The sequence below is a fragment of the Arachis hypogaea genome, chromosome 20 (genome assembly GCF_003086295.3).
Source record: "Arachis hypogaea cultivar Tifrunner chromosome 20, arahy.Tifrunner.gnm2.J5K5, whole genome shotgun sequence".
Classification (NCBI taxonomy): domain Eukaryota; kingdom Viridiplantae; phylum Streptophyta; class Magnoliopsida; order Fabales; family Fabaceae; genus Arachis; species Arachis hypogaea.
Window position 1 is genome coordinate 124,937,056 of NC_092055.1, and position 19,323 is coordinate 124,956,378.

At 37.8% G+C, this 19,323-nt stretch overlaps 1 non-coding gene across 1 annotated transcript; it reads right to left on the reverse strand.

Annotated features, from left to right (window-relative positions):
- Nucleotides 1-2,858: 2,858 nt before the first annotated feature.
- On the reverse strand, nt 2,859-2,962 carry LOC112788434 (small nucleolar RNA R71). The gene has a single exon (XR_003195797.1). It is a non-coding gene; the product is annotated as a small nucleolar RNA R71 (small nucleolar RNA).
- Nucleotides 2,963-19,323: the final 16,361 nt, after the last annotated feature.

Consider the following 19,323-nt stretch of genomic DNA (forward strand, 5'->3'; position numbering starts at 1 on the left):
ACTTTCTTGAGTTATAAGTAAGAAAATTGGGTACAAATTCATGCATACTTAGATTCATCCAATTGTGATTAATTTGATGCAATTTCATGAGAATTCTGTTATAATTACTTGTGTGCTAAGAATGATGAGAATTCTCATGACCTTAGCAAGGCTTTGATGCATGTATTGGTTGATGATAGGTGAAAGAAAGCATGGAGGAAGGATGAAGAAGAAGCAGCGTTGGTGGCCACGTTGGACCACCAACGTTGCCTCCAACGTTGGAAGAAAAACAGAGTAAGACTCTACATGAATAAGTGATGCTCATGTTGGAGGGAGCGTTGGACATCCAACGTTACCCCCAATGTGGTAATAAAAGAATTCAATCTTGGAGCTAAATGAATTTTGAGTGACGCGTACGGGTCTACAACGCGTACGCATGAAAAAGCAAAATCTCTGTATCCACGTGTACGCGTGAAAAAGTAAAATCTCTGTATCCACGCGTACGCGTGGGTCACGCGTACGCATGTTACATGAACGTTGGAGTCCAACGTTACCTCAAACGCTAGCCTCCAACGTCCGCGATAAAGAACCCAGGATTTGGATTTGAAAAACTTGAATCGACGCATACGTGTCAGTGATGCGTACGCGTGGATGGGGAAAAAGGGCAATTCATGCGTGAGCGTGGTGCACGCGTAAGCGTGAATCAGAAAAATCACAGACTTCACGCTTAAGCGTGAAGCACGCGTACGCGTGGGAAAGCAGAACGTTGGCCCTCCAACGTTGAGTCAAACGCCAATGACAGCAAAGTATCTGATTTTTCTGGTTTTTTTCTGAATGGCGTTTGAGTCAACGTTGGCCATCAAACATTGACTCCAACGTGAGGCATCAGAATTCACAATTCAAACAGATCTCTTCTCAACAGCAAGGGAAACCAATTGGAGAAACTTCAACCCAATTTGATCAAGGCCAAAAGCCCAATTCAGAGATTGAAGATCAATGGAAGAAAGTGTATAAATAGCTTAGAATTTAAGTTAGAAAGGACTTTTTCACTTTTCACTTTTCAGTACCATTTTAGTTTTCTGCAATTCTTTAATTTCGAGAATGCATCTTCCAATTGTAATTTCCATTTTGAGAGCTATGAACAACTAAACCCCATTCATTGGGTTAGGGAGCTCTGTGTAATTCAATGGATCAATAGTAAATTTTCATTCATCTTCTTCTTTCTTTTCTCTTGATTTTGCTCGAAAGCTTTCGTTCTTCATCCAATTGGATAGTTATCTTGGGAAAGAAGCTATTCATAATTGGATCTCTTCGAAATCTTGGAAGAGGAATGAGGAGATCATGCTAGAAATGCTTTCTCACATTGGATTAGATTGGGGTTTGGATGGATATAGTGACATGTAATCCTACCAACACTTTGATCTATGAATTTGTGTGGTATAATCAGTGACCAGACTTCATCTCTTCCCATGAGCACTTAAATCAAGGAATTGGGCAATTGTTCATGCTTAGAGAGATTGGTGAGCCAAGGAATTAGGATCCAATCATTTAAGATTGCCAAGGAGATCAATGAATGCATTGATTGCGGAAGGGATGAAAATGAATTTGATCCAGAGAATTATACATCTCCTAAACCCAATGATTTTCCCATCTCTGATCTACCCATTCTATTTACATTCTGCTTCTTTAATTTCTTGTTAAATCCCCGTTACCTTTTAATTTCTTGCAATTTAAGTTTCTGTTCTTTATTTCCAGCAATTTAATTTTCTGTCATTTAATTTCTTACAATTTAAGTTTCCCGCCAATTTTTACTTTCTGCAATTTCCAATTGAATTCCGATTTCGCTCAACTAGCATAATTCTCCAATTAACATTGCTCAATCTACCAATCCCTGTGGGATTCGACCTCACTCTACAGTGAGTTTTTACTTGACGATAATCTGATGCACTTGCCGGAAGAAAATTTGTTGAGAGGCAAGTTTTTTTTATGAATCAAGTTTATGGCGCCGTTGCCGGGGATTGATTTTGTATTGACAATTACTAAATTGAAGGATAACTAGATTGAGCACTTTACTTTTCCATTTGATTAATTGAATTTTAATTTCAGTTGTGAATTTTTATTCTCTGCAATTTTCTGTTAGTTAATTCTCTTTAATTTTACCTTACTTCTTTACTTTCCAGCAAAGCTAACCCACTAACTCATTAACTGTTTGATTAATTACCTCAATTGTTATAACCACCCTTTTAATTAATTGTGAATTCTTGCTGGTTGCTGTTTGTTGTGCTACTTGTATGACAGATAGGAGAAAGGAAACCTCAACCTCATTTGATAGTGAACCGGAAAGAACCTTCCTGAGATTAAGGAGGGAAGCAAGAGGAAAAAGAGTTGTTGGTGCAGAAGAAGAGGATGAATACTTTGATATAACCATGGAGGATGATATGGAAAACCATCACGAAGGAGAGGTGAACAATCATGCCAGAAGAGGTGGAGCTAACCTTGCTGGACAAGAGAGGAGAGTTCTGGGATCATACATCAATCCAAATCCAGGAAATTGTGGTAGCAGCATTCAAAGGCCAACTATCCATGCTAATAATTTTGAATTGAAGCCTCAGCTTATAACTCTTGTCCAGAACAACTGTTCTGTTGGAGGAAGTACCCAAGAGGATCCTAATGAGCATCTCACTAAATTCCAAAGGATATGTGACACAGTTAAATCTAATGGTGTTCATCCTGACACCTATAGATTGCTACTATTTCCATTTTCTTTGAGGGGCAAAGCATCAAAATGGATGGAGTCATTTCCGAAGGAAAGCTTGACCACCTAGGAAGATGTAATGAATAGGTTCTTAACAAGGTTCTACCCTCCACAAAGAGTAAACATGTTAAGAACTAAAGTGCAAACTTTCAGACAACAGGATGGTGAGACTCTATATGAAGCCTGGGAGAGATTCAAGGATTTGACAAGGAAATACCCCCCTAACATGTTTAATGAGTGGGTGCAAATCCATATCTTCTATGAAGGGCTGAGTCATGAATCAAAGAAGGTTGTAAACCACTCATCTGGAGGTTCCCTCAACAAGAAGAAGACCATTGAAGAAGCCATTGATGTTATAGAGACAGTGGCTGACAATGAGTACTTTTATGCCTCAGATAGGAGCAACAACAGGGGAGTCTTGGAATTAAACCACATGGATGCAATCCTGGCCCAGAATAAGATGATCATCAAGCAACTAGCTGAATTGACCAAGCAAACTGAGAAGAATCAGGCTGCAACTATCCACACTCAACCATCATCCCTAGAAGAATTAGAGACAGAAGAAGGAGTTAACTGGGAGGAAGCTAATTACCTTGGAAATTCATCCAGGCAAGCTAATGATCCATACTCTAAAACCTATAACTCTGGTTGGAGGAACCACCCAAACTTTGGGTGGGGGAACTAACAAAACCAACGCCAAGACCACAGAGCCCATAATCCTAACCAGTATAACAACTCCACTCACCAAAACTCCAACCAAAGACCATACCAGACCACACAAAACACTTATTCACAACCACCATATCAAAATTACAACAACCACTCTCAACACTCCAATTCCAACCAACCATTACCACATGATGATGACAGAATGGCCAAGATGGAAGCTATGCTTGCAAACCTTAGCAAAGAGTGTGAAGACATGAAAAAATTCAGGAAAGAAGTGAGAGGTAATATAAAAAGCCGAGGGGAGGTTCTTAAGAATCTCGAATCTCAGGTAGGACATCTTGCACAACAGACTCCAAAGTCCACTGATAATTTTTCAAGTGATACAGAGAAAAATTCAAAAGGAGAAATGAAGAAGGTAAGGTGGGAAGAATGCAAGTCAATCAATCTAAGCAGTGAAGAAGGTCTGAAGGAAGAATGCTCCAGACACTCAGAGCATGATGAAGGAGAGTCAAGGAAGAATGTAAGGGAGATAGAAGAAATGGCTAGCCCTGAACAGAGGAACGAACAAAAAGAGAAAGAATCCCTCAAGCCTTTTGTGCCACAAGTACCATTTCCACAGAGACTCAAGGGAATTGAGAAAGACAGGTCATATTCAAGATTCCTAGACATGTTTGCATCCCTCAATGTCAACATCCCCTTCATCAAAATTCTCCAACAGATGCCAACATACATCAAGTCATGAAAGAACTATTGACCAAGAACGGAACCTTAAAAGGGGGACAGACAGTGATAATGAACAAGGAATGTAGTGCCATCATCAAGAAATACATACTCATGAAGAAAAAAGATCCAGGGAGCTTTCATATTCCATGTGCCATAGGAGAGACAAAAATTGACAGAGGATTCTATGACTTAGGGGCTAGCATAAATGTGATGCCTCTATCTCTTATGAAGAAGTTGCAAATCAATGAGTTGAGATCCACGGATGTAATCATCTAATTGGCAGATAAAACTCAGAAGCAGGCCGAAGGAGTAGTTGAAAATGTATTTGTGAAAGTAGGAAACTACTTCCTCCCCACTGACTTTGTTGTTATGGACATGGAGGAAAGTTACCTTCATTCCATTATTCTGGGGAGACCATTTCTAGCCACTGCTAGAGCCTTGATAGATGTGGAACAAGAAAAGTTAATCCTGAGAATACATGATGAACACCTCACCTTCCATGTGTTCAAACCTACATCTGAGTCTGAGCCAGAACCTAAAGAGTCAAAGAATGATCACAGCAACATGTGCACAAAGGGAAGCAACAGTAAATCAGCAGCTGAACCACTGAAACAGTCTTTGGTGAACAAGCAAGAAATTCAAGAGATACAGCAACCAGGAGAACTCAAGAAATAACTGAAGCCACAAGAGTTGAGAGGAGCAGCTAACAAGGAACTTCCTAACACAATACTCATTGGAGCACCACTGGAAGAAGAGGAAAAAGTTGTGAAGAAATTGTCAAGGGGATGGAGAAATAAAAAGATTCCTACAGAGGGTTTTTTCCCTAGAGACAAGGTGATATCAGCCCACCAGCCACCAACCCTACCCCATCTTCCAACCATTCCATCTCAATTACCTCAAGTGTTCACCATTAGAAAGGTCCTCTCCCTAGAGCATGTAGAAATCATTAAAGAATCAAGTGGAGACCGCTTCACTGTAAGGGGAGAAGACCTAAGGCACTACAATCCACCATGACAAAGACCAACCGTCAAGCTAGTGACTCTAAAGAAGCGCTCCATGAGAGGCAGCCCATGATTTAGATTCGTTGTTTTTAATACTTCAGTATGAATAATAATTGTTGCTCTAACATGAATTCAAGCTCGCATAGACAATTTTGACAACTATCCATGCTATGGTGAAGCATATGATCCAATTCTAAGTTTGGTGTGCCTACAGGCACACTAAGATACCTTTCAAAAATAATGATCATATTGCCATGTTAACATATCTTTCCTGGAATATATAGCCAAACATTAAGTTTGGTGTTCTATATATTGCAGGAACAAATCATGAGAGTCAAAGTTCTTTTGAGTCTTAAAAGTCATGAAAGTGCAACCATGTTAATAAATTTTAGTTCATGTTTAGAAATAGAAAAAATAAAGTGTTATCATAATGGTCCAACCAAAAGTGACAATAATCCCGTGAGATTTCAATGATAATACTTGGAGGAAGTAACACTTTGAACATATAGCCAAACACTAAGTTTGGTGTCCTCCAAGAATATATAAAATAAAATAAAAAGGGAGTCACGGATGGATGAGCAATTATAAAGAACACTAGTCAAATTTTTAGTTAAAATTTAAGCATTGCTTACCATGTATTCACTGCCACCTATTTTAATCCTTTTCTTTGTTGTGACATGATGGATAGGTATGTTGAAGAATTGTTTGATGAAAGGGACGGAAGAGTAAAGCTAGCATGAAGACAAAAGTGAGTCACATGGCTTGGAAGGTTGCTTTGTAAGGATCAAGATCTGCACATCCTTGGGAGAAACCCTTAGAACACCGACCCCACATGCTTAAGGAAGAGGCAACTTTTGTCCTCGTTCATCTTTATATGCAAACCATTAATTCATGACTTGTCCCAGAGAATCCTAGCCATCCATTCTTTATTAAAGCTTACTATAAATGGCCCCCCTTGAACCGTGCATGTAAACTATAGTCTCACACTTCTTGTACTCCAAATATTCAGCTCTTGTGTCCTCTAAAACTAAAACCCAATAGCTGTGTTATTTGTGCAACAAAGCACCATTGTTCACTTGCTTCCATAACACTACCTTAAATTCAAACACTTTTCCCCCGAGAGTGCATCACACCAACCGTCCCTCTTCATAAACCTTTAACCCCCACTCGGCTAACCAATCAAGGAAAGCATGGCATCTTCTTCAAGTTCTAAAAGAAGGAGAGGAAAGGAACCTGTCACTGAGGAAGCTGAAAATGACTATGATCGATGGAAGTTCAGATCATGGTTTCACCAAATGCAACTTGGGTGGATGAATGACAAAAAGATATATCCAAAAATTCCTTTCTTATTGTCCGAGGAGAAATGCCCAGAAATAAAAGCTAAGATCAGAAAGAGGAAGTGGGAAAAGCTAACCTCACCAATCACCAAGATTAATGCAAACATCATAAGAGAGTTCTATGCTAATGCTACAAGGCTGGATATGACTGAAGCACTAACATACAAGAGTTCTGTATGGGGTGTAGAAGTAGACTTTAGCCCGAAGGCCATTATGAAGGTCTTAGGACTAAGGCAAGCACATTTTGATTAGCCAGGGTACCAACAAAGAGTGAACGGGAACCCCGATTATGATGAAATTTGCAGTGATATCTGTGTGATAAATACTGACTGGGAGAGGACAATGAAGGAGGGCACAAGTACCTGAGAAGAGGAGATCTCACTCCTGAGGCAAAATGTTGGTATGAACTTATAAAGAGATCAATTTTGGACACAGTGAACACCTCTAAAGTTAACAGGCAAAGGGCTGTCATGCTACACTGTATAATAGTGGGAGGAGAGGTAAAGGTTCATGAGATCATTGCAAATGACATTCAAAAGATCTCAGAAAAAAATTCTGCTGAATCCTGGCTATACTACCCTAGCACTATAATGCTGTTATGCATGAAGGCCAGAGTTCCACTGGAGGATGCAAACCCAACATGGCTGCACCCAGGAATGCCTATGACCCTCGAAAGGATGATGAATGTCATGGAGACACAACAAAGTCAAAGACCCCAAAGGAGGAGAAGGAGAGAAGAACCACGGGAGGAAGAACAACAACAAGAAGAACAAGAAGAGGAGCAACAATTCCAACCACAAAACAACATGGACATGGGGCTGATGCAAGAAGCAATTGAAAGGTTATCAGAATAGTACATGAGAGTTCAAGAGAAGTAAGAAGAATTCCATTCACAGTACATGAGAGCTCAACAAAGACAAGAGGAGCTTCAGTTGAGAATGATGAGTCAACAGAGAGATTATGAGTCAAGATCCTTAGTTATGCAAAGGGAACAAGCTTCACAATTTCAAGAATCTTTCAACCAGCTGGTCCAACTTCAAGTTGATGACATGAGAGCTTTCAAGGAGTTCACATTCCTTCAGGATGCAAGATATGGAGTTCGAGCTGATTATAACATAAGTGGCCAAATCAAGCTCAATTATATGGCAGAACATCTACCTGGTCTGAACCCAGCATTTTCAAATTATGATCAATACTTCAAGGTACAAAGTGAGATAGAAGTAGACAAAGCACTATGCTTGAAGACAGAGTAGAGAAGACAATGAAAAAAGCTGGATTCTGGACAAAATTAAAGGGAAAAGGCAAGGGAGAAACTAGTAAGCAAGCAGGAGAGAAGAAGAAGAAAGACAAACAAAATGAAAAACGAAATGTGGACCTGCTCCTTGTTTATCACATTCAATAAAGAAAGAACATGTCTGTTTTAGTTGATAGTGATTTTTAGTTTAAGTTGTTTTGCATTTTGTCATGTTTAGTTGTGCAATAAGTATGCTAGCCTAAGTGTGTGTGCTTCCACTTTCACTTGTTAAATGCTTGTCTTGTCCCCTGAGTCTTTTCAAATTAAATAAAAGAAATGTTTGAACAAGAAGTGGAATAGTTCCTTTTTAGCAAGAAGTAAAATAATAGTAAGTGGTGGTATATATGTTTGATTGTGTAGTAGCTCACTTATAATGAATAAAAGGATAGATTGTTTCCACTTTAGTGTAGATTAGCATGCTGTCTATGAATCTTAGCAAATAAAAGTCCTTGGAGGAAAGAAAAATAAGTAAAAAGAAAGAAAAGAAAGGCCAAAAGTGGTAATAAAAAACAGAAGAAAGCAAAAGAATAAGGTTAGACACCAATAGCTTGGACCTTAGGACATATGCCTGTGGTGTCTTTGTACTAGGATCTGCTTGGATGATTAGGTTCTATGGAGTGCTTTAACACTTGGTAATTTGGGTTAACTAACCCGGGATTATCAACTGAAAGTCCATTATCAAGAGCAACCTAGTTACAAGGCATTTAGTGACCCAAAGAGGTGCTGGGCATCAATGTCTTAAGAAGAATTGTGAGCCAAGTGTCTGTAGTGAATATGTGTTAAGTACAAATGAGCTAAAGAAGCTACTGCTACACATGACACTAAGCTACAAGTAAGAAACAAGTTTACAGAAAAAAAAAAAGAAAGAAAAGTAATTACCAAGGATGAGTGAATAATAAGAGGTCATAGCAGTGTGTTAATTAATGCTTAAAGGAGACAGCCTATACCTAAAGATCAATAAAAAGTGAGCTGCTGCATTCTCTGCATAAAACCACATGAGCTACTAATAATGTCTTGCTGATATTAATATCACTTTCTGTTTCATTCTTTCTTCTCAAATAATTCATTACTTGCTTAGGGACAAGCAAGATTTAAGTTTGGTGTTGTGATGCCATGGCATCTTAGGCTAGTTTCACTATCCTTTTTCCTTGTTTTTAATAGGTTTTATGCACTTTTTTGAGTTATAAGTAAGCAAATTGGGTACAAATTCATGCATACTTAGATTCATCCAATTGTGATTAATTTGATGCAATTTCATGAGAATTCTGTTATAATTACTTGTGTGCTAAGAATGATTAGAATTCTCATGACTTTAGCAAGGCTTTGATGCATGTATTGGTTGATGATAGGTGAAAGAAAGCATAGAGGAAGGATGAAGAAGAAGCAATGTTGGTGGCCACGTTGGACCACCAACGTTGCCTCCAACGTTGGAAGAGAAGTAGAGCAAGACTCTGCATGAATAAGTGATGCTCACGTTGGAGGGAGCGTTGGACATCCAACGTTACCCCCAATGTGGTAATAAAAGAATTCAATCCTGGAGCTAAATGAATTTTGAGTGACGCGTAAGCGTCTACGACGCGTACGCATGAAAAAGCAAAATCTCTGTATCCGCGCGCAAGCGTGAGTCGCGCGCACGCGTGGAATAGCAAAATTGACCATCCACGCGTACGCGTGGGTCACGCGTACGCGTCATTACACGAACGTTGGAGTCCAACGTTACCTCAAACGCTAGCCTCCAACGTTCGCGATAAAGAACCCAGGATTTGGATTTGAAAAACTTGAATCGACGCGTACGCGTCAGTGACGCGTACGCATGGATGGGGAAAAAGGGCAATTCACACGTGAGCGTAATGCATGCGTACGCGTGAATCAGCAAAATCATAGACTTCACGCTTAAGCATGAAGCACGCGTACGCGTGGGAAAGCAGAACGTTGGCCCTCCAACGTTGAGTCAAACGCCAATGACAGCAAAGTATCTTATTTTTCTGGTTTTCTTCTGAATGGCATTTGAGTCAACGTTGGCCATCAAACGTTGACTCCAACGTGAGGCATCAGAATTCACAATTCAAACAGATTTATTCTCAACAGCAAGGGAAACCAATTAGAGCAACTTCAACCTAATTCGATCAAGGACAAAAGCCTAATTCAGAGATTGAAGATCCATGGAAGAAAGTGTATAAATAGCTTAGAATTTAAGTTAGAAATGACTTTTTTTTTTAACTTTTCACTTTTCAGTACCATTTTAGTTTTCTGCAATTCTTTAATTTCGAGAATGCATCTTCCAATTGTAATTTCCATTTTGAGATCTATGAACAACTAAACCCCATTCATTGGGTTAGGGAGCTCTGTGTAATTAAATGGATTAATAGTAAATTTTCATTCATCTTCTTCTTTCTTTTCTCTTGATTTTGCTAGAAAGCTTTCGTTCTACATCCAATTGGATAGTTATCTTAGGAAAGAAGCTATTCATAATTAGATCTCCTCGGAACCTTGGAAGAGGAATAAGGAGATTATGCTAGAAATTCTTTCTCACATTGGATTAGATTGGGGTTTGGATGGATATAGTGACATGTAATCCTACCAACACTTTGATCTATGAATTTGTGTGGTATAATCAGTGACCAAACTTCATCTCTTCCCATGAGCACTTAAATCAAGAAATTGGGCAATTGTTCATACTTAGAGTGATTGGTGAGCCAAGAAATTGGGATCCAATCAATTAAGATTGCCAAGGAGATCAATGAATGCATTGATTGCGGAAGAGATGAAAATGAATTTGATCCGGAGAATTATACATCTCCTAAACCCAATGATTTCTCCATCTCTGATCTACCCATTCTATTTACATTATGCTTCTTTAATTTCTTGTTAAATCCCCATTTCCTTTTAATTTCTTGCAATTTAAGTTCCTATTCTTTATTTCCAGCAATTTAATGTTCTGTCATTTAATTTGTTGCAATTTAAGTTTCCCGCCAATTTTTACTTTCTGCAATTCCCAATTGAATTTCGATTTCGCTCAACTAGCATAATTCTCCAATTAACATTGCTCAATCTACCAATCCCTGTGGGATTCGACCTCACTCTACAGTGATTTTTTACTTGACTATAATCTGGTGCACTTGCCGGAAGGAAATTTGTTGAGAGGCAAGTTTTTTTTATGAATCATAAATCAACATGCATGTACCTCTCTCTCATCCCTTCTCATTAAACTTTATCAATCTGAGCCTTCCATCTTGACTTTGTCCCCAAGAAAGAATTCTAACCCTTGATGAACTCTTGATCCTTGACAGCTCCATCTATTCCATTTTTGCTTCTTCCTCTACGTCGCTGCAGTAGCTACCTTCTGTCTTAGATGAACAAAAGTGGAAGAGGAATGCTAGGGGGCCAGCAATTTTGGTGTTTTGTAAGCATCAATGGCCATCAATAGTGTTTTTAATGGTGTGAGATTACATCTAATGGTGGGAAATCACTCACTTTTGTTTTGATGGTTAAGTGATGGCCAGAAAACACAAAATTTGCTGGCCCCCTAGACTTTTCCAAAGTGGAAACGAGCTTCACCACAGAGATCTTCTTCTTTGACCGAGCTGATTGCTTCTACTTTTGGTATGAAGATCTTGAAGCTTTTTCTTCACACCTTGCCTTTAGTGGCAACAATCTTGGCCACTCCATGCTTTGGATCTTCTTTTTGCAAAGGCCATCACCCTAGCCTTTTGCTTCTTCCTAGCTCCTCTGATAATTTCTCTGATAACTTTTACCTTCTTCTTTCCTGTTGATATGACCAAAGAAGAGAGAGAGGAGAGAGAAGAAAGAAGAAACTTTGGAAGCAATGAATAAATTAAAACAAATTAAATCCCACTTCCGTTTCCCTATATAGTAACGTGTGGAACATTTAATGCAACAAATCAATTTGAATTTTTTCTTTCCTATTACCAATGCATGCATTCAATTTAATTAAACTTTGAATTCAACCAAAGAAGAGAGTGGGTAATGGAACCACTCTTTTTTCATTCCTTCTCTTTTCAATTTCAGACCATGATGATGTTGGTCTCTCAACAAAAGATTTTGGGCCGCACATTGGCTTTCTGGCCCAATTAACATTTGCAATGCAAAAATATTTCAGCCATAATGCTTGAAATATTTTTGTACCAAAGATGAATATATTCTCTTCACATTGGGCTTGTGTAACTTTTGGCCCAATAACAAAATCTGCATACTAACAAAATTATTAATCAAACAATTGGAAGCATAAATTAAATTAACAATTTTGTAATTAATCATTTTTAACAATGTTTGATCATCACAATAATTTCAATTTTTCCAAACTCATCAATCTCCCCCTTGATGACAAACATTATTAAAAATTTAATTGAAAAAGGTTAAGGATTAAGAGAACTCCCTTGTTGATTTTGAATCCTCCCCCTTTCAATTGATCACATGGCTCCCCCTTAATGTGTGCATTAATCCAATGGAAGCTTTTATCTGTAACATGCTTTAAACAATTCCAAAAAATTTTATGTATTCAACACATGGAACCTTTCAAACAAAGACATGTTAAACAGCTTGTTTTTTGAGCAGATTGATAAAAATAATCAAGACTTAATTTTTTATCTTTCGGATAACATGTTGCTCACAAAAAAATGTTCTTGTAAACAAAGTATGTCAGAGTACTCTCAGAGTACATTGCAATAGATGACCAAGACTCAACATACTACATACAGCATTATATCCAAAGGCAAATAATCCCTGCCAAAAAAAATGTTTCCTGCCAATCAAAGTAATTAAATCAAGCAAATGAAACATATAGCCAATATTCAGCCATCAAAATAGAATATCAGAAATATTGGCATGAAGCAATAATCATCAGAAAACTTAAAAAATCAAAAATCAGAGCACACAAATTAGATTGACAGTCCCAATCCTATTCGCAAAAGATCAGCCCCTTTTTCTTTTCTTTTTAATATTCCTCCCCTTTTGTCATCAAGAGGGAAACCTACAAAACAGATAGAAATAGTAATGTAATGCAAAATATTTGATTAAAAACCAAAACAGAGTACTTAAAGTTACTTAGTACAGTCATCCAACATCAAACAATTCAAAAGACACTAAATCCAAAGGAGCAGTAAAATAGAAATTATTCAAAGTCATAGGCAGCAGTGGACAAAACAGTCAAGCATCAGAAAGATTTATGTCCGAGTCAAGGTGATCATCTTCTCCATCGGAATGAGCCATGTCTTTCTCCAAGCTCTTGATTAGCAAATTAACCCTCTCATTGCACTTGGTCCAGGCCTTTTCGTTTTTATATGCTTGTTTCCAAGCCTCTTTGTAGGTCTTGACCATCAGACTAGACATGTGGGAGAACTCATTCAACACATCCTTGACAGATTCAGAGAGCTTAGAAGATTTAGAAGGAAGACTATCACTTTCGCTATCAGAGAGCATGGATGCCATTGAACTTTTGCTCCTTTTTCCTTTCACAGACTCGGGAACACCACCTCCCTTAATAGTAGAAACCCTGTTCTCAACAGGTTTATTGCTTAAATCAACATTAAAATACTCAAATAAGCAAGTCAGAAATATTCCATAAGGTAAATTTGCTTTCTTATCACTGCGAACACAATCCCACATGTGTCACACCATCAGATATGAAAAAGAAATTGATGCAGAAGTAAGAATAGCAAATAAGACAAGAGTATCACAAACAGTGACTTGCTGATAGAAACCACTTTGAGGCATGAGAATGTGATTGATGATACGATGAAACACAGGTCCGAGTGCCTTGTGGGTCAAAGTAGTTCCATCGAGAGTAGAAAAGTTTTCACAGACCCGAGACAGGGCTACCTGAAGGGAAATCCCAACATGGGAGTCCCATTTTCTGGACATGTAAGCCCTTGCTCCTTCATCTTCATATCCCAAGGCAGCGCTCACTGTATCTCTGTTCAAAGTCAGATGCACCCTTTTGACATATGAGTGTAAAGCCCCATCATGATACATCATGTTAGCATAGAACTCACGAACCAAATTCGGGTAAATAGGTTTACAAATTTTGAAGAGTGGAGACCATTTTAGATCATCAAAGAGTGCAGTAAAGTCAATACCTTTTTCACTCAGATTTTCCAGATTTACAACATAGGAAGCACACAAATGGCGATTTACCAGAACTTGTGCGAGGAACTCAAAAGCAGCGCATGACATAAAATGCGCAGGATCAAAATGTGAGTGAATTTTACCAAACTTGTTTTTGAAGTCCAGAGAGTCCAGGTTAGGGGGTTCTCTGGTGTTGTGGAGTACTGGCTTCTTTGTTCTTTGGGACCGGCTGGATGGATGGGGTGTTGACCGTCACGGTGGTGAAGGTTGAGGAGATGGAAGAGACTCTTCTTCTTCTTCTTCAGGGACTTGCTCCTGTCCCTTGGTGTTCTTCTTGGATGAACCAGCCTCCTACCTTGCAGATGCTCTTGCATGGATTGTTTTATGTGCCATGGATGCGGTTGAGTGAGAGGAGGGTGAGAAGATGAAGAGAGGCCGAAGAGGGTGGAAGGTGGGGAGGGGTTTTAGATCACATTAAATGCTTAGTGGAGAGAATATCATTTAAAGAGATGAGCATATAATGGAAACGGTTTTCAATCAAGAAAATTTTAAAATAAAAACAAATAACTGAGACACTTGTTCCTTGAAACGTGGGAGAGAATAAGGGAAAAGAGATTTGATATGACATGAACTCCCTTTTAAAGATATGATGTGACAACCTTTCCAAAAAATATTTAAAAATTATTTTATTGAAACCATGATGAAGAAAAAAATGAAAGCGGGCCAGAATCATGGAATGGATCAAAGTAGTTGGGTTGGGCTTAAGTTAGAAGGCACCAAGGTTCAGTCTCCCCCTGTTTCATAGCTTGTTCATCACATGCCCAGATTTGTCTCCTTGCTTCCTATGAGATAAAAACCAACAGAAACATAAAAATCACAATTTTTCAACACAGTTCAAATCCATCATTCTCAAACTATTCCTTAAAGAACAAAACCTATCTTCACATAGAGGTTTAGTGAAAATGTCAGCCGGTTGCTCTTCGGATTTCACAAATTAAATATCAATAGTACCTTTTTGCACATGTTCTCTAATAAAATGATATCTTACTTCAATGTGCTTAGTTCTAGAGTGCAGAACAGGATTTTTAGAAATATTTATAGCACTCATATTATCACAAAATAAAGGTATACTATTGATTTTCAATTTATAATCCTCTAATTGAGTTTTCAACCAAATTAATTGTGAGCAACAAGCTGCGGCAGATATGTATTCAGCTTCAGTCGTGGATAGTGCAACAGTGGCTTGTTTCTTGCTTGACCACATATTGAGTGAGCTTCCAAGGAAGCAACACATTCCGAAAGTGCTTGTTCTATCCACTCGGTCACCCGCATAATCTGCATTACAAAAACCTACTGCACAAAATTCATTAGATTTTGGATACCATAAGCCAAGGTCATATGTGCCCTTAATGTATCTAATGATTCTTTTAACAGCCGAAAGATGGGATTCTTTTGGGTGTGATTGAAATCTTGAACATACACCCACACTTTGAACAATATCCGGTCTAGAGGATGTAAGATACATAAGTGAGCCTATCATTCCTCTATACCGTGTTTCATCCACATATTTGCCACTTTCATCCTTATCAAGTTTAGTGTTTGGATGCATAGGTGTTCCCATTGGTTTGGAATTTTCAAGGCCAAATTTCTTGATTAATTCTTTTACATATTTATCTTGGTGAATAAAAATACCACTAGGAGTTTGTTTAATTTGAAGACCAAGAAAAAAGGTTAATTCACCCATTAAACTCATTTCAAACTCACTAGTCATAAGTTTTCCAAACTCTTCACACAAGGTTTCATTGGCCGAACCAAACACTGTCATCCACATAAACTTCAACAAGTAAAATATCATCATTAGATTCTTTTATAAATAAAGTAGTATCAGTGGTACCCCTTTGAAAATGATTTTCCAACAAGAAGGCACTAAGCCTTTTATACCAAGCTCTTGGAGCTTGCCTTAGGCCATAAAGAGCATTTGAGAGTTTAAAAACATGATTTAGAAATTTTTTGCTTTCAAAATTGGGTTGAGCCATAAATACTTTCCTATCTATAAAACCATTAAGGAAAGCACATTTGACATCCATTTGGAACATCTTAAAACCCTTGTGGGCAGCATAGGCAAGAAGCAATCTAATTGCTTCCATTCTTGCTACCAAGACAAATGACTCATCAACATCAATCCCTTCCTCTTGATCGTAACATTGGGCCACTAATATAACCTTGTTACGAATAACACTAACATCCTCACCCAATTTATTTTTGAAAATCCACTTTGTATTGGTTACCTTCTTACCATTAGAATTTGGTACAAATGTCCAAACCTCATTCTTTTCAAATTGAGCAAGTTCCTCTTCCATGGCTTTAACCCATGAGGGGTCTGCAAGGGCTTGCTTTACATTAAGAGGATCCAATTGGGACAAGAAAGCAACTTTGCTTTGTTCCACTTGTTTCTTGCTTGAGGATCTAGTGGTTATGCCTTGGGAAGGATCACCAATGATAAAATCATGGGGTAACCCTTCAAAAACTTCCATTCTCGTGACCTTTGAGGGAAGGTTCTGCCTTGATGAGTTTCAGTGGATTGCTCTATTCTGGATTCTCTGGCTTGTTCAGGAGACAAAATAGAAATGTCTCCTTCATTCCGACGAGACGTTTCTGGACAGTTAGGTTCAGCAGCTGGGACGGACTTGGGATCATCTTGACTAGCTTCTTGGTTTACATCAGCATCACAACCTGCATCATCTTCTATCACAGCACCGGGAATAGAGTTAGAATCACAAAAGGACACATTTATGGATTTCTCTATTGTTCTATGTTCCTTGAGGTAAATCCTAAACGCTTTGCTAGTGGTGGAGTATCCAACAAATATTCCTTCATAGGATTTTGGATCAAATTTTCTAAGATTTTCTTTATTGTTAAGAACAAAACATTTGCATCCAAAAATGTGAAAATACTTAAGATTAAGTGGGGTTCCTTTCCATAGCTCATATAGAGTTTTCTTTAAACCTTTTCGAATGATGGTTCTATTCAGAATATAGCAAGCTATATTTACAGCTTCAGCCCACAAAAATTTTGGTACATCATTTTCACAAAGCATTGCCCTAGTAATTTCTTGAAGGCTTCTATTCCTTCTTTCAACTACCCCATTTTGTTGAGGAGTTCTAGGACATGAAAAGTTGTGTGCAATACCAAAATCATCACAAAATTTTTCAAAATCTTGATTTTCAAATTCTCTTCCATGATCACTTCTCAAGTGGGCAATTTTCAAATCTTTTTCATTTTGAATCTTTTTACAAAGAGTGGAAAAAGCATGAAAAGCATCATTCTTGTGAGCTAAGAAGAGAACCCAACCGAATCTAGAGTAATCATCCACCACCACCAAACTATAGTGTTTACCTCCCAAACTTTGAGTCTTAGTTGGACCAAAAAGATCAATATGCAACATTTCTAATGGCCTCTTAGAGGAAATTCCATCTTTTGGTTTAAAAGAAGATTTTACTTGTTTGCCTAGTTGACAAGCATCACAAGTAATATCTTTATCAAATTTAATATTGAGAATTCCTCTAACCAAGTTTTTCTTAACAAGCTTAGAAATTTGGTACATGCTTGCATGACCCAATTTCTTATGCCAAAGCCATTTTTCAGATTCAAGAGAAGTAAAACATGTAACTTTTTTATCTTTTAGATCCTCAAGAATCAATCCATACACATTATTACATCTTTTTGCTTCAAATAAGACTTCACCGAATTTTTCACAAATAACTAAGTAATCCAATTTTCTAAAAATAACCTCATAACCAAGATCACACAATTGGCTAATGCTTAGTAGATTGTGCTTTAATCCATCAACAAGCAAAACATCATTAATAAAAGAAGAAAAACTCTTACCTACTTTACCTATGGCCACTATTTTTCCTTTTCCATTGTCACTGAAAGTAACAAAGCCTCCATCATACTCATCAAGCTTGATGAAGAACGTTGCCTTTCCGGTCATATGCCTAGAGCACCCACTGTCCATATACCACATATTGTCCTTTCTTTTGGATGCTAGGCAAACCTACAAAACAAGCTCAAGTGACCTTAAGTATCCAAATCTTTTTTGGATCCTTTGATGTCAAACCATCTTCTTTATCCCAAGCCATTATAATCACTTATAAAACACTTAATAGGAAAATGACCATTCCGATTGCATAATCTACAAAATTTTTGAGTTGCTGTTTTTCTAAAGTTTGTTGGATTTTGAAACCTTATGTCACCCGAAGAGGATGCCATGTTAGTAAAAGAAGACTTTTCAATGAATTTTTTAGATTTGTGAAAACCCAACTCAGCTTTATCATAAAGAGATTTTTGACTAGCCAAGAGTTGATTTAAATTTTCAGAACTTTTATCAAAGTTAGCTAAGTCCTCTTTAAGTCTTTTTATCTCTTTATGCAGCCACTCATTTTCTTCAAAATAATTCAGATTAGCAGTCACAGAATGGTGATATTCACAGCTCTTAAGTTCAACCTTCAACCGCTTGTTTTCTTCAACAAGATCAACAACAGTTTCGGTTTCCCTTAATTTATCTTTAAGAAAACCATTTTCAGCTTTCAATATTGCTATTTGAGACTCAAGATCTTGGTTTTCACTTAGGAAACATTTAATCTTTTCAGAAAGATGATCTATCATAAGATGAAAGTCTTCAGTGGAAGGGTCAAAAAATACTACATGCTCTACGTGATTGGCCATGAGGCATGTTTGAGACTTGATTTCTGATTCTTCATCTTCATCTGAGTCATTTTTCAAGTCTTCCCAAGATGCCATGAGACCTTTCTTCTTTTCCTTTTTCGGCTTGTCCTCCTTCTTCAGTTTTGGACAATCAGACTTGAAGTGCCCAGCTTCTTTACAGTTGTAACAGATCAATTTGCTAAGATCTCTTTTTGGCTTCCTTGAGCTGCCTCCTTTGTTTCGTTCCTTTAGCTTCACCATTTTTCTGAATTTCTTAGCAAACAAAACAAAATCATTTTCAGATGAGTTATCACTAGATTCATCATCCAGTGGTTCAGAAACAGATTTGAGAGCAATTTCTTTCTTTTTTGTATCTTTTTTCAAATATGTGTTTTCAAAGGCAAGTAAATTTCCTCTTAAATCATCATAGGTCATAGTATCAATGTTACTACTCTCAGCTATTACTATTGCTTTGGTTTTCCACTCTTTTGTGAGACATCTCAGTATTTCCTCACAAGCACAGATTCTGAATATGTGATCTGGTATGCGAAATTGTTACTCAGGTTGTGAATTATTGTACGAAATTGATTCCCTGGCGATGGCACCAAAAACGGATGCACAGAACCAAGGTCTAAACATATCTTCACAACTTCGCATAACTGACCAGCAAGTGCACTGGGTCGTCCAAGTAATACCTTACGTGAGTAAGGGTCGAATCCCACGGAGATTGTTGGTATGAAGCAAGCTATGGTCACCTTGTAAATCTCAGTCAGG